Here is a 17,170-nt window from a genome sequence, read left to right on the forward strand (position 1 = left end):
GTAACATGTCCCCTAAAAAGAGACTCTCTTCAGATGCCAAAACACTACGTGATCTCTTCAATCTTTATCAGTTAAATCAACTTATACAAAGTCCGACACGCATAACTGATCGCTCCTCTACTATTATAGACTTAGTCTACACTACAGAAAAAGATAAGATCGTATCGCCTCCCGGTTAGCTCAATGGATAGAGTGCTGGACTGATGTGCGGGAGGTCGAGGGTTCGAGCCCCGGCCGGACCAACACTCACGGTCTTAAAATAATTGAGAAGAATATGCTGCCTTTCTATAACATTAAGAAATGGTTTAGATATTCTAGCCTTCTCGGATAGGTCCGAATAAATGAAGGTCCCGTCTCCTCCAGGAGTAGGAGACGTTAATTTCCCATGCACGAGATTACTGTGTGATGGATGTCCTCCCCTGGGGTGGGATGGATGTCCTCCCCTGGAGTGGGATGGATGGGCTGTTGTCTTGCGTTTCATACATGAGCCTCTGCCTCGGGCAATATGGGTAACCATGCCCCACGTAAAGACATTAAACTTTGATTACTATTACTATTACTATTCTAAATTGCGCTATAAGCGATCATTCGCTTGTATTTATTATTAGACGAGTGAAAATGCCCAGGGCTGGTGCAAAAAAACATTGTTTGCTGAAATTTTAAGAATTATTCAAGCGAAGAGTTTTGTAGTGATTTGCAATCCGCCTCTTGGGACAATGTAGAAACATCTTTAACAGTCGAGGAGGCATGGCAGTCTTTTAAAACTGCGCTCAACGCAACAATAGAAAAACAAGCCCCTCTGGCAACGAAACGAGTGCGTGCCAACACACTACCATGGCTCTCGGGGGAAATAAGGAAAACAATGATGGAGCAAGATTTCCACCATAAAAAAAACACAAAAGACTGGTTCTCCTTATGAATGGGCGATTTATAGAAGACTACGTAATTTGTCAACAAGCCTTATTCGGAAATCTAAATACGACTGTTATTCCAACCTAATTAATGAAAACAAAAAGGACTCGAGTAAACTGTGGAAAATTCTTAAAAACGTAATATCATCCCACAAGAAAAGTTCTAGCTTCAGATGCATTTGAAACAAACGACGGTCTTGTACTCGAACCCGTGGAAATATCTAAAGGCTTCGCACATTATCTCAGTACAGCGATTCTAAAGATCAGACAGAGCTTATCATCAATCGTAGTTCACCACGGATCTCCTAAAGTACTAACCGATGATCGCTTCAGATTCTCAGAGATTAAGCCAGACTTTGTCTATAAAGAACTTATGAGTATAAAAACCAACAAATCGACTGGCATTGAAAACACTCCCCCGCACCTTAGCTTCTCAAAGATGGATGTGGTGTTCTAGCGAAACCGCTACTGAACCGTCCTTATGAATAGAAGCCTGGCTGAAGGCGCAATTCCTGCTGACTGAAAATCTGCAACTGTCACACCAATCTTCAAGTCGTGCTCCAAAAAGGATGTACCAAACTGCCGACCTATCTCAGTCCTGCTTGTCTTTAGTAAAATTCTTGAACGCGCTGTCCATCTCATGGTTTATGAATATCTTCAGCGGAACAAGCTTTTATCTGAATATCAATCCGGTTTTCGTCCACTTCACTCTACAGCTACATTTCTTACGGATGTTACCAACAACCTTCTCTACAATATAGACAAGGTTTTATTAACAGGGATGGCCTTCCTTGACTTCTGAAAAGCGTTTCACACTTAAGATCACAAACACCTACTTTGGAAGCTGGAGTCCTTTGGATTCACCAGTTCTTTAGTGCAGTGGTTCAATGCTTATTTATCAAATCTTAGCCAGAGCATTTTTTTTAATGACACACGCATCTGACCCTCAGTCAATTCTTTTCGGTGTTCCACAAGGATCCATATACATACTAGGACCGTTACTACAACAACAACAACAACAACCTTTATTTATGTGTCAAATCTAAAATAGCAGTTATACAACCACTAACTGGGGACACTAAATACTACCTAAAAATTTAAGAAATTTAAAAATAAAACAATATATATGTACAATTTAAAATCTAACCTAAGTCTTACATAAAAGGCAGTTTTCACATTTACTATCAGTCAATTTAGAAACAAGGTCTATTCTACGTATGTTACATTTAAAAGATGATATGGATGTCAGTTCTCTTACATTTCTTGGTACAATTGCCCATATTTTGGGTCCCATATATCTAAGCGAATGTTTTCCAAAAGTGACAGTATTAAATCTAGGTATACCAAAATCATTATTACGCAGTGTGTACCTAAGTTGTGGAATTTGAAAAAGGCTACATATGTAATTAGGAGATAAATTGTTCTTTACCTTATACATAAGAATGGCTATATCCTGTAGTCTTCTGTTCTGCAGTGTACTTAGGTTAGCCATGTCTAATAATTTATCATAACTACTCCCCTTATCACAGTAAACTGCCCTAAGTGCCCTTTCTTGAATACGTTCCAATTTTCTAGTATCACTCGCCCTACAAAAATGCCAGACAAGATGGCTGTATGTTAAATACGGAAGAATGGCTGCCTTAAACAACTTCAGCTTGGTGTCTGTTGGTATCATATTCCTGAGCCTCATCAGGACTCCAACACGCTGGCTACTCCTCTTACAAATGTTAGCAATGTGTTCATCAAATTGAAGCCTATTGTCTATATATACCCCAAGAAGTTTTAAACACTTGGTAGATTTAACTTCATTGTCATCGTTTACATAAACGATTTACCAACTGTAGTCAAACACTGCAACATTCAACTCTACGCTGATGACACCCTGATATACTTCAGTTCCAAGCAAGTCGACACCATTGAATCTAAACTATCTGCAGACCTTGAACAGATTATAACTTGGCTGTCAAGTAACTACCTATTCCTCAATTTTAAAAAAAACCAAGGTAATGTTAATTGGTACAGCTCAGAGACTGCGCATGACCACAAGCTTTACCGTCAATGCCAACGACAATGTCTTCGAGAGAGTTTTCAGCTTTAAGTATCTACGTGTCGTTCTTGACCCATGCCTTTCCTAGAGCGAGCATATAGATCACATTGCCAACAAGATATCATCCAGGCTTGGAATGCTTCGCAGAGCGCGTAAAGTCTTACCACGTGAGGCCTGTATCACACTGTACAACTCGATTATTCTACTGACCACTCTTCCACTATTGTTGCTGTGTATGGGATGGATGTAGTGCCACAAAGAAAGACGTTTTCATGGCTCAGCCTACAGGCGCGCAGAAGCTATCAAAACTGTATGTCTATAAATTCCTTAACAATCTAGCCCCAGAATACTTGCTACACGAATTCAAATTCTCTAGACACTTCCATAATTATAATACTAGGAAAAAAGATCTGATTCGTTTACCTCTAGCAAAAACTGCAAAATACCAGTCTTCTTTCCGATATACTGAGCAAAAGCTTGGAACTCTCTACCATCCAAAATACGGAATTCTGAAAATCTTTTGTACTTAAAACAGTCACTTAAAAGCTTATTTTAGAAAAACTTGTAGTTAATTAACTTACTTGTAAATATTCTCCTAGTTATGATATTATACATATGTAATTTTATTGTAATTTGTTTTATGCAGAGCCCCATTTAACCAGCATATGCTGAACTGGGCATCTCTGCTAAAATATTGTTGATGAATAAATAAATAAATAAATAAATAAACAACTAAGTTAGCTCATGCCAGCGAGCTCACCTTACGAGATGAAACATTTGTTGTTAAAACGCTAAACCAACGAAAGCAAGAAGTTGCGTGTGGGTCCAAAGCGAGGTCAGTAGATAAACTAAGGACGTCCACTAAAGGAAGTTAGACAAGGTTGATGAATTTCGGAAACTCGTCGTAACAGCATACGCCAAAATAACTTCGGAATTGAACTCATACAGTAATTGCATTCGAAATATAAACGAATGACTAAATCATAATGAACCGGCTGACTAACTAATCAGAATCTAACTAAGTACTTCATAACACTACGACGCCGGTGTCACAGTGTTTTGGATATCCCCGAGTTTTGGGTATCCCCGTACCCAAAACATTAATGTTTTATCCCCTCTGGGAAATACCCAGAACCCTTAAAATGAATTTAACAATAGACTGGGGTAAGTAACAGGGCATGTCCTCTTTTATTTGACGGGAACAAAAAAGTAATTGCTCGTAGATGTCAGAAAGTTGTCATCCAAAGTTAATTTTCGCACTTAAGATTGTGGTTGGCAAAGAAAAGTGTTAATTTGTTTATGAAGTAGCTTGGAAAGAGCGATCAGTCAGCAGTTTCAATTTAAGTTCTTCAAATGTAAGAGGGGAACAACTCCATTTGACTTAGCTGAGATTTTCAGAACACGATGCGTTGAAAAAATCATCATTCAGTCCTTTTATTTGTGGCCATCATACAGCTCTTTACATTACTTTCGTATGTTTTGCGCGCCAACAAACTCACAGGTGGGTCTGCTTGTGCTAAGATAGTCATGTGATTGGTTCTGGTCCACAACTCATACCAAACGTTGTGGGCGCTCCAAAGGACATAGATTTATTTTAAAAGAAGATATATCATTGAATGAGTTGCCAGTTATCAGATCCATGCGTTTGCGCAAAGATTTCTTGGATCACCACGGAGCAAACATTGCAGTCCACAAGAAATAAGTGTATGGCAAAAGGCAGTTTCGACGTTAAAAGAAAGGAACACTTTTGAGAAATATCAACGCCTTTTAGCCGCCGTTTTATCATGTATGGATTAATACAATTCTAATACAAAGAAGTTGTAAACTTTTGTCGGAATTGCCGCGAAATATGTTATGAAATATACCGATAAACGTCTCTCCTTGCATAAGGTCTATTGTGAAATCGTCATCGTGTAATGGTCTCGACATATCACAAGATTAGCCATAAATCGCTAGGAGATAACTTATTTAATTATATTTATGTATGTAGAGCCTGTGTTTATACTTGTCGACTCACTGAATAAATAGCTTCAGACGTCTGAAAGTTTAACTTCTCAAGGGAGAGAGGTCGTTGTCAGCGCGAACGAATAATGTTTTTTAACCGAGCTTTTGCTTTTAGGGAACGATGAAATAAGCGATGAAAAACATCAGGAAACGCCTGGATTGAGTGATACTTTGAGCAAAATCGAAACATTATTGAGCGGCCACTTTTCTCCCCGAGCTCCCTTGAAGATCTGTCGGAAAAGGCAAGATCACGGGAACTCCAGCAGAACAGTAGACATATATTCAGTTGTGCATCGCTCCTTAAGCGATCCATTTGTACCTACTCATCATCGCAGAAGAAAAAGTTCAGTTTTGAACCAATTATCAACGTTGGTTCGTTTTTATAGATTACATTATATAGGCGATCTAGGCTTTTAATCACTTTAGCGTATCACAATAGTATTTAATGCTCAATCACATCATTTCAATCTCGTGCTAATTGGAGGGAGGTGTTTCAGCGCTCTTTTGCATTACCAAGCCAGGAAAATAGTTAGAAGTACACTTAACACAATTAAACAAAATTGAACACGCATAAATGAATTATTTCTTGGCGATTCATGGCTAATATTTCTAAATTTCGAGACCATGTCAATTTCACATTAAACCCTGCGCATGAAGAGGAGTTCATACATACATACATACATACATACATACATACATACATACAGTTTAATTTAGTTTAAAGGCTGATAGTTTCTAAAGAAACTGTTTGGGGCTGCGTCGGTGGGGGTAACGAAATAATTTGAATGTATCAACAAAGTTGAAATGGTAAATTGGCCACCGTTACGATTATAAAAGCTGACGTTTCGAGCGTTAGCCCTTCGTCGGAGCGAATAGGGGAGTTGTGGGTTGCGTGTGCTTTTAAAGGCAGAAAAAGGGGCTACGTGATTGATGGGAACATGGCAACGAGAAAAACAAGAATAAATTAGTGGAATGAAAAGCGTTCGTTGATACCTGTGGGATTTAGACTGCCGGTTTGAAAGATGAGCTTTTATTCAAGAGTTTTTCGGCTTTCCGTGCTACCTAAGTGTAAGGAAAGACCGCCGATTGCCATGTGTTGCTTAGAATGGTTAGGTAAATTAAAATGTCTGGGGACTGGTTTCGATGTGTCCTTGTCATTCCTCTCCACGTCGCGAAGGTGTTCTCGGAATCAGTCCCCTAGTCTTCTGCCTGTTTCGCCGATGTAAATCTTTTTGCAATAAGTGCAAGTTATGCAGTAGATTATATTGGCGGAGGTGCACGTGAAGTGATCGGTGATCTTAATGGATCGTTTGGGTCCCGATATTTTCGCAGTGTTGCGAATGAAAGGACACGTTTTGCATCGTGCACGGGCGCATTTAAAAGTGCCTGCTTAGTTTAGTTTAGTCTAGCTTAGTTTATTAGCTTCGCCGACCGGCAGGGACACCGCAACAGCTTGCGCCAATTACTGCGGGCCCAGTAAACCCACCCATCCCACCCCAGGGGAGGACATCCATCACACAGTAATTTCGTGCGTGGGAAATTAACGTCTCCTACCCCCAACCCTGCAGAAGACGGGACCTCCATTCATTCGTCCCTATCCGAGAAGACTAGAATATCTTACCATTTCTTGATGTTATAGAAAGGTAGCAAATTCTTCTCAATTATTTTAAGACCTTGAGTGTTGGTCCGGCCGGGGCTCGAACCCTCGACCTCCCGCACAACAGTCCAGCGCGCTATCCATTGGGCTTACTGGGCGGCGGTTTTGGCATACTTTATTTAACGTGGAAATACTTTTGACATACTTTATTTAACGTGGAAATACTTTTGACATACTTTATTTAACGTGGAAATACGCTTAGCTTAAGAACTAGTTTACAGGTATTCCACCTGTAATTCCATACCTAATGAAAACCTAACAACTAACAACGCTAATATCACAGCGGTTAAAATCACAAATTAAATACTGATTAAAAGCTATTTAAAACTGTTATTACAATATTACCGCCGCAATCAAAATACTATGAAAATTAACGCTACAAATCTACTAATCCCCGAAATTTAACGATCTAATTCTGTCTACTATTTCTTTGGTGACCGCTTTGAATTCATTCTAATGCCATTTGAGAGTTCATTCCATTCATTGGCTGCAAAATATCTCCATGACTTGAGTCCATATTTGGTAGTGTTACGTTTAGGTAAAGATAAAACATAATATTGGCGCCTGAGATTGTACTTAAATACGCGTAAGTTCATAAGTTTCCTAATTGCCCGTGGTGCTTTGTTCGATATGCTGTTTTGTATTGTCAGTAACATGTCTTGAATTCTTCGAGATTCCATGGAGTGTAGTCTTATCCTTTCCAGGAGATGCTGATAAGATGCATGTTTATCATTATAGACATATCTCAACGCTCTTTCATTGACTTTTTCGATTTTTGCAGTATTTCTTTTTCCGCAATGGTGCCAAACTTGGCTGCAGTAATAAAAATTCGGTAGCATGAACGAACGATATAACGATTCCCTGGTTTTAAGTGGTAAAATATTTTTCGGTCTATTAAGCGCGTTTATTTGAGTACTCACTCTGCGGCAAATACTCGAAACTTTATCGTCAAATTTAAGCTTACTATCGAGTACAACTCCCAAGAGGTTAGTCTTTTCTGCGGATCTGATATCAATTTTAACCGATTGAAGGAGTAGCTTATCTTCTGTTCTGCCACGGACCATAGCCTGGTACTTTTCCGGGTTTGGTGTCATGCCATTTTGAATAAACCATGTAGTTGCGTTCTCAAGATCACTATTTAGGTTGTCTTCAACGGCACGTTCTTATTGGAATAATGGATATTTGTATCATCCGCATAATTAATAATCCTGCATCGTGTTATTGCATACGCCAAATCATTTATAAAAATATTAAACAATGTAGGTCCCAAGAAAGAGCCTTGAAGGCCTCCTTTTAACACCCCTTCGCACGTGGAGAAGGCGGTGCCAAGCTTCACCCTTTAATGGCGAGAAGAGAAATAGCTTCGCATTAAAGATAGCACTTGATCACTTAAGCCATAGAATTTAATTTTTTCCATAATTAAGTCATGTGGTAGACAGTCAAAAGCCTTACTTAAATCAATGGCTACTGTGCCAATAATTTTATGATTATGAAGATCTTCCTTCCACTGTTCAGTGAGCGCAAGGAGTGCCGTCGAGCACCCATGATATTTTCTGTATCCAAATATAGAATTTTTGAAAAATCTTCTCAAAGCGAACTGTCAATTGTTGATGAATAAGATGTTCAAAGATCTTAGACATTGCTGGAAGAACTGTGACTGGTCGGAAATTCTCCTTCTCTAATTGTGAGTCCTTTTTATGATGTGGTACGATCTCTCCTCGTTTCCAAGAGTCAGGGACTGCTCTCGAAGTGATGATAGTATTAATTAGATGACTAAGAGGCCGTGTAATTGATGGAATAGATGCCTTGAGTGCACGTGGTGGTATATGGTCATGACCAGTTGCTTTGTTTGCTTTCATTCTCTATAGAGCAGCCTTGACCAACTGATGATTAATTAAATCGAACTCGAACTGTTCATCTTGATTCCAGTTCCTTGGAATAATTGACAAGTGCGGTTGATTTTCAAAAGAAGTGTACTGTTGGATGTCCAGGCTTTCTGTCACATTTTTAAAGTAACTATTCAGAATCTCTGCAACTTGACTCTGATCTTTAATTATTTTATTGCTCTCTTTGAGTGTGATATATTCAGTTGGTGCGCATCTCTTTGAATGCATCAGAGGACGAAGTGAGTTCCAGAATTCTTTGGGTTTCCCAGCGGCATTTAAGCATAACTGATCAAAGTGATTAATCACGGACTTGCGTCGCATGGTTACTGTACGGTTACGCATAATCTTGTATGCCTCCCAGTTGTCAGGCGTTCTTGACTTGTTATCTTTTCGCTTAGGAGCATTCCTGTGACTAATGGCTTTACGTATTTCTAGGGTGATAAATTTTGATCGACGAAAGCCTTCCCTGACTTTTCTGCATTTGATGGGGGCATGATCATCCAATATATTTCTATACAACTCTTCCCATGCCCAGTAGATGTCATCTATATCCTCAAATACGTAAGCCGCATGAAAAGGAACGAGCTGCAGATCTTTGTTAAATTCCTCATCATTGAACTTTTTAAAACACCTTCCTTTTGTTAGGCGGGCTTTCGGCTTCAATAACTTCCTATTAAAAATTTTGTAAATTAGCATATGGTCACTCAACCCAATGTCAACAATACCAGACTTCAGAGTAATTGAAGGTACATTGCTCAATATTACATCCAGACAGGATTCTTTCGAGGAGGAAATCCTAGCTGGACCTTTTATTAAATTATGAAGATCATAAACATCACAGATATCTAGCAATTCTCTTTCTTGTTTCCATTATCCATGGGTTGTAACAAATCACAATTAAGATCTCCAATGCAAATCACGTCGGGGCGATTAGAAATAGCTGGATCCAAGAGAGCACTCAATCCTTTCTTAAAAATCTCATTCTTTATGGATGGAGGCTTGTCATGCTGATAGAAATGAAAAGTGTTGTTGACCTAGTTGGCCGGTCGATTTTATCACATATTGGGCTGGTATATTAAGACCAAAAAAATCTGAGGTTGACCAGATACGACTTTTATGCAATTCTCTTTAAGATTGTTCAGATCTGTTAAGATCAGGCAGTACTCAGAGTGAACAGAGCTGATGGAAAAATTTGTTGATTTTGGCCGATGGTTCTTTTTGAAATTCTGCCGTTTCGTTATTGACATTTCGCTTGTTTTGACTGAGTTTATGAAATTGCGTATCTACGATAAAGACAATAACATTTGTGCTGCACATTTGTATCATAAAGGTGAATGAGCAATTGAGAAAAGTCGTCTGTCAAATATATATCATTGCAACGTTCATCATCAAAGGAATTTAGAACATAGCTAGCAGAGTCGCGCAATCAAATTCATTATACGTAAGCGTGCTCAAAATCCCGATAGTGTACGCTGATAGCGTCAGCAAATCCGACCTCGCCATAAATTTTTCTTTTCGCGCGAGCGGCCATTGTTAGCACGGGTAAAAATAATACATTTTGCGACAATAATGCATACAAACAGAAACTCGGCCTACTAGTCCGAAAACGAAGACAATGTTTCGACCTTTTCCCTTGGGTTAGAGTTCTTAAATGAGGCAGAAAAAGACAAAAACAAAGGAAAAGGAGACTCGGCATCAGCGCCGTCACGATTCGCTTCAACTGATATTATTGTCCGTTTTTCGCGTCGGATTTGATGCACAATTCCACCGGCTATGTTCTAAAACAATTGGTTCATGCTTTAGCGTGCACTACCGAGTTATGGAGCACGCGGGAAGTTTGGAGAGCACTCAAGAAGCTAGAGTTTCCCTCGGCTTTTGCCCCGGGCAACTCTTACGCTTCTTTCGTGCTCACCAAACTTCCCGCGTGCTCCATAACTCGGTAGTGCACGCTAAAGCATGAACCAATTGTTAACTAATAACTTATTTGAACCTAAATAAGCTAGAATTCGAAGTGACATCAGGATGCCATAACTCAGATTTTTTTCTTGCAATTATAAATGAGAAACAGGTAATTTCTTTTTCTTTTTTTTTTCTTTTTTTTTTTTTTCGGAAGATGTTCCTTTTTGCAGGGATGACTCCCGCCCGAAAAAGGGCAAAAAAGATGACAGAAGGCAGCAACAACGGGAGCGGTGATGTTAGTGTAAACAAAGACTTTTCATTCTGGCTCATTTTGAATTTGATAGTCTTCACGACGTTGAAATTGACTTACCGTTGACTTCTAACTGCGCTACAGCCTGATGCTTTCCTAAGATGTTAGTTGCTGTACACTGATAAACGCCTGAGTCGTTTCCTGTTACGTTTTGCAGCTGTAACTTTGCCCATAAAGCCGTTGATTCACTGATTTCTTATTTACTGCCTAATTTACTCCACTCCTTTGCTGGCTCAGGATTGCCGCCAGCTGAACACTGAAAGAAGGCTAATCCACCTTCGTTAACTGTCAGAGTCGCGGGTGAAACAACTACGGCAGGAGATGAAATGGATTGACCAGACTCTCCTTTAGTTCCCGGCATGCCTGTCTCTCCTCTTTCTCCTTTCTGTCCTTTGGTTCCAGTCTCTCCTTTTAAGCCCAAAGGTCCTATGCTGCCTTGCTTTCCTCTCTCTCCTGGTGATTCCATAATGCCTCTATCACTTTTATTTCCAGTCTGTTCTTTCTGTCCTCGTCGCCCTCGAACTCCTTTGGGTCCAGGTGGACCGGGAGGGCCTGGTGGACCTGACGTACAGGTGGGATCTTTTGAGTGACAGTCTTGAAGTAAAATTTTGTTGATTTTGACCATTGTTTCCTCTTTTTGAAAATCTGTTGCGCTATTGACACTTCGCTTATTTATGTTGAGTTTATTGGACTGAATATCTACGAAGAAGACAGTAATATTTTTAGCTGCACATTTCTAACACAACGGCAAAAGCACAACTAAGGTAAAATTGTCTGTCATACACATGTCTGTGAAACGTCATTTGTCCATTCATTATCAAAAGAATTTGCAGAGTTGTTTCTATTCACACCTTTGATACACGTTTCCTCCCAGCCCTTGTGCCTTTATGCAAAGCCCTACCGATAAAAATTAAAAAACTGAGTTCCTATCTCAAACAAGCATTTTTTTTTTCCAAAAAACATTTTTTTTCTAAAACACACCCTCTAAATATCTTCGATTATAATGATTGACTGCATCGCATGTTCGAAGTGTGACCTCAAGAAAGTCGATCTGTTTGCTTCGGCGGACCGAAAACTGAGTAAATACAACGTTTGGATCGTGTAATCAAGGACTGAGTCACAGGGTAAGGCAGTTGTTGTATGTGCATTTCCCGTTGCGATATATTTGTTTAGGATGAAACATTCAAAGTTAGCTCTTTACTAAAACTTCTAGAACTACATATAAATAGAAAATTTTTCAGCTGAAACTTTTAATCTGCAAGAAACGAACTTGACCTGTAAGCCTTCAGCAAACGGGAAGCAGTCAGACTGCGTACACAGTACATTTCACTTCCAGCAAGTATTTGTTATACAGTTTTTCCTGCAAAGCTGAATACTCGTGATCTGAAAACATTTGTTCTGTTTCCTACAGCAGAGAAAAACATTTCTCTCAATAAAGAGACGACAACTTTAAATTCAAAAATACAAGACATGTTTCGACATTCTCATGTCATCTTCAGTTGCAAATGAGCTTTTAACGGTTGTACATTTGAATTTATATTAAGGTACGTTACAAATTACGTGTCAGGACTTACGTTATAATTTGAGTATTAAATACGCGTAAAATGAAAATGGCTCGTGCATAACTAGACCAAAAAAAATTTCATAATAATAATACTAAATAAATAAACAACAAAAGACAAACGAAACAACATAATTAAAAGGAAAGAGATAAATCTAGATGCTTCAATTGCTGATTAAGAATGGGTTTTTCCCACTTAATATGCAATGCCTCTTTGATCTTAATTTGGAATTTTGAGGCTGCAGAATCTAAGATCGTGAAACAGTCTGTATCACAAGACAGGCCCTTGATGATAATAAACTTCCTTATGTTGGCCGGTTTTCAAAAATCGCTCAGACTAAGTTAAGGCAACTACTCAAATGTTATTGTAAAGCTGATTTGGATGTTAAATAAGACTTCAGTACGTTTAAACTCAGAAACATGTTCAGTGTGAAAGATTCAGTACCGCTAGGTTTACGTTCGCGTGTCGTTTATAAGTTTCTTGCGCTGGCTGTAATGCCAGTTACACTGGTGAGACCACTCGCCACATTTGTACACGAGTTCGTGAGCACCTCTTGTCGGACAAGTCTTCGCATATTTACATACACCTGCAATCATCAAGGGCCTGTCTTGTGATACAGAATGTTTCACGATTTTAGATTCTGCCGCCTCAAAATTCCAAATTTAAGATCAAAGAGGCATTGCATATTAAGTGGGAAAAACCCATTCTTAATCAGCAATTGAAGCATCTAGATTTATCTCTTTCCTTTTAATTATGTTGTTTCGTTTGTCTTTTGTTGTTTATTTATTTATTATTATTATTATTATAAAAATTTATTTTGGTCTAGTTATGCGCGAGCCATTTTCATTTTGTGATGAAATTTTGTGGGCCGAGGCCAGGAACGTGTTCGATAATTGAGTCAGTTTGCTAGACATAACGTCTCGTAGTCACGTTCGACGCACGTGACTACGAGACGTTATGTCTAGCAAACTGACTCCATTTTCATTTTACGCGTATTTAATACTCAAATTGTAACGTAAGTCCTGACACGTAATTTGTAACGTACCTTAATATAAATTCAAATGTACAACCGTTAAAAGCTCATTTGCAACTGAAGATGACATGGGAATGTCGAAACATGTCTTGTAAATTTAAATTTAAAGTTGTCGTTTCTTTATTGAGAGTTATTGTCACTCTGCTGTCTTTACGTCCGTTTGGTCACATTATCCAGAAAAACATTTATAAACACCCGCTAAGAAAGACGCAATTATTCTGCAAGTTGTTCATAAACTTTCAAATGCTAAAATTGGGATTTTTCTGGTTTTTTTATTTATCGAGGAGTCCCTACATACTTTTACTTCTGGAAGCCAGCCTAAAAATGTGTGGAACTACTGTCCTTTTAAATTCTTCCGTCAATATCTACATATGCTTGTGATGCAAATTAAAATAACCTCAGTTCGATTTGGCTGAAGCTCTCACACGTTTCCCTGACGAAAAATTAGTTAAGGACACCTTCTCGTCTTACATGTTTAAATATATTATTAATTCGGATACAAAAACCAATCTTAAATCAGCTGCAATAATTTATTTTGTTATCAACGAAACTCACCAAGAGTTTTTTGGATCACTTCTATATCTGCGCGGTTGTTAGACGGCGGCTTGCTCCCTGTATCCCTTTCAAGATCATTTAATCATTTCTTGTGCTGGTTCAACTCCAGTTCAGCTCTAATAAACCCGACACAGTAAAACACAATCGACAACACAGAAATTATGGAAGCATAGGAGGGTAAACTTTTCTTTTGAACAGCCATGTCATTAGCTCAATGATTCAGCGCTAACTGAAGCATCTGTATTCAATTGCTGCTGGTTTATACTAGCTCGCTACTTGATTCATGAGGTCAGGAAGTTTAACACGCCGGGTTGGCGCGCGCTATGAAGCGGAGCAATCATTGTCCACAAATATGGCGTCTGTGATCGCGTGCGTTTCTTAGAGAAGACTGGAACTGAGTTAAATGCCTGTCGAAAAATGCCTCCGAGCGGTCCTTGGGTTAGTCCAAAGGTACCAAAACTCAAATTTGCTAAGAGTAAACAAGCTTTCCCGTCATTTTGATACCAAACATGTAATACTTTCTTCGATGTTCGCGTAAAAAGAGACAGCAGAGGAAATAGTAAAAGGGAAGATAAGGTTTTCTTGTCGTTCGTATGGTATTTTTGGCGCGGATAGTCTTTTAAATATTTTTTCTTATCCTAGAAATATTGTTACGAAGAGAAACTTCAAAGCCTTGACTAGAACTCTATGGTTTTTGTTTTCCTAATTTTGCATTCTTTTCTTAGTTTTTAATGAGTCAATATTTAAGATGCAGCTTAAAAAGAACACGCGCTTTCACTTGGCTCAATACATGAAAGATCGGAAGGTTGCAAGAGAAAAAGCTGTTAATGAAAATCGCAAGCTACAGGCAGAGTACAAAAAAGTCCTACGAGCCCAGGAAAATGCGAGATAACATATTTAATTTGTCATTTTAACGTAAATTAGTAGTGGTGCTTTGAGAATGTTTTCTATTTCGAATATTAGAGATTTTTGTATCAAGGTATTTTAGGCAAGTGGTGGAAGGAGGCTTGTATTTCAATTTTGGCAAGGTAGGAAATTAAAAAAATAATAATAATGATAATAATAATAATAATAATAATTTTAATTAGAAACTGGGTAATGGTTTATGCATCCCTGCTGTACCTCCCTACACAAATATTTGTTAACACCCCCCTTATCTGTTTGAACTTTATATGAAATTTAAAAATTAACCAATCAGTGCGTAAGAAATGACATGTTGAATTGATGCTTTCAGTTGGCCGCAGTAAGGGAACGATGCAAGGACATAACAAATGAGTTAGAAAATATTGCTGTGAGTATGCTCTTGATTCCTCATTGTGGTTATTTTACCAGTACCGGTAATTGTGCAGCAAAAAAACTGCTGTGCACAACTTCACACATACCCATGAGTTACCTCACACATACCCATGAATCTCACATTTTCTAATCTATTATTTCTATGGTTTTTCCGATTCATCAGAGAATTAAGGAGGGGATGTTGCACTCCGCCTTTTGAACTTGAGTAGTTGATTAGTTACATACCTAAATATGAGGCATCGAGAACAACCCTTTCTCAATGTCTCTCAAAGAGATCGTGCGCGTTTTTTCTAGTAGCTTGTTTTCAAATCATTGTGTCATTCCAAGATCAACCGTCAAAGACAATAGTAGTCATCCTGTTACTACGTACACGTGCATGTGTAACGTAAAAACTGGATCACTTGCACGACAGGAAATAAAAAGATATTGAAAGAAGCACAGTTGCCGCGTTCCTGTGATTTTCCTTGATGTTGATGTTGCTGTTTTTCTTTTATTTTTTTACTTTTTCTTCCTTTGTTCTATTAAAATGGTTCGTTATACACTTAACTGTGATGTTAAGAATGTATAAAAGTCAATGCGCAAACAGAATTAACAAGTTAAATTAAAGTGAATTCAGTTAAAAATAGAGTACCTATTGTTATCATAATGAGTCATCGCGTTCAGTTTATTGTGAAAATCTTGATCGAATCCCTTCCGAGCTGTTTTAGTAGCAGTTCCCGACTACATTTAAATTGTGGATGATGACGACCGGAAATTCTTCAAAGTCAGGTCTGATGTCATCGTCCGTACTGCGCGACTTTTGTCGTCGATTCGATCTGGAAGATTTGATTATTTGGAGACATTACGAAGACCGCATGCGGACCTCTCCGTTAATTTGTTAATGCGGTTATAAATAAGACATACGAAGGAAACATAAAAACATGGCTAGTGATCCTGAATAAAGCATTGGATATAATATAACTTTTTGAACGCATCGTGATCAGAAATCTCTATTAGCCCTTTAACTCCCAAAGGTAAATGTAACTTCTCCCTACTATACTCATACATTGCCCGGGAAACAGGTAATGAGAAAACTCAAACTTATCAGTTAGTTTGGCCAATAACCGCAACTTGGTCAGCCTAGGGAATAGTGGAACATTTTTCACTCCCTACTAGCTCCAGTTTCGTAATGAGGCAAGAATATAGAGAGGGCTAAAAGTTAGTATACCTGCCCTCCCCTAGACGATAATGCACGATTTACTTGAAAGTTGGAGTGGAGGAGAAAATTGTGCGAGAAGACAGTGTGAGACGATAACTGCGTTTGTAGAAATGTAACAAAACGCAACATGCAACAGAATGACAGAGAAAAAAGCGTCCTTTGATAATATAGATGTATTTACCGGCCTTAAGCAAGGGACTCGCCCCCATAGCAGCATCTAAATGACACCTTTACATTCAATCATAAAAACCCCTTTAACAAAGTTACTTTATGATACAGTAAAGTTGAGTAAGTTAGGTTATTAATAACATGGAGTATATCAAGCCTGTATCTAAAGCCTCTATTAGACCTTAGAACCATAGTAACAACCAGATTAGTTCTAATACTCATATATACTCGAGGGGGAAGGGGTAGCTATCGCCTATTTAGTATTAGGCTTTAGTGAGACCATTCGCCGGTGGCCATGCTATTCTCAGTGTCAACTGATAACAAAGATGACAAAATTGTCAGTGACTGGAGTCACGTTCGAGCCCGAGTCTAGTTCGAGTCGCGACTCAAGTCCTTGTCGACCAAATTTTTCCGATTTTTGCTTTTGGTCTGTTTTGTGTCGAAATGATGCACTAGGGATTCAAGAGCATCAAGTTTTAAGGTGTTAGTTTTTTGTTGTCATTATTTACAGCTATAGTGATAGTGTATCGTCAATCGATATAATATTTTATAGAAAAGGGAAAAATTAATTTGACTCAAACTTGACTTGTGACTCGAACTTGACTCGGGCTCGACTTTGACTTCGGTACTGAGCTGCCACGGCT

The 17,170-nt window shown here is 38.6% G+C and overlaps 1 pseudogene across 1 annotated transcript; it reads right to left on the reverse strand.

The window, feature by feature from the left end:
- Nucleotides 1-9,237: 9,237 nt before the first annotated feature.
- Nucleotides 9,238-14,066, reverse strand: LOC148725937 (uncharacterized; annotated as a pseudogene). The gene is made up of 3 exons (XR_015990297.1): nt 13,865-14,066; nt 10,775-11,413; nt 9,238-9,512 (listed from the first exon to the last, which is right to left on the reverse strand). The product of XR_015990297.1 is annotated as an uncharacterized LOC148725937 (transcript).
- Between the last annotated feature and the right edge of the window lie 3,104 nt (nt 14,067-17,170).

This window comes from Stylophora pistillata, chromosome 8 (genome assembly GCF_964205215.1).
Source record: "Stylophora pistillata chromosome 8, jaStyPist1.2, whole genome shotgun sequence".
Taxonomy (NCBI): domain Eukaryota; kingdom Metazoa; phylum Cnidaria; class Anthozoa; order Scleractinia; family Pocilloporidae; genus Stylophora; species Stylophora pistillata.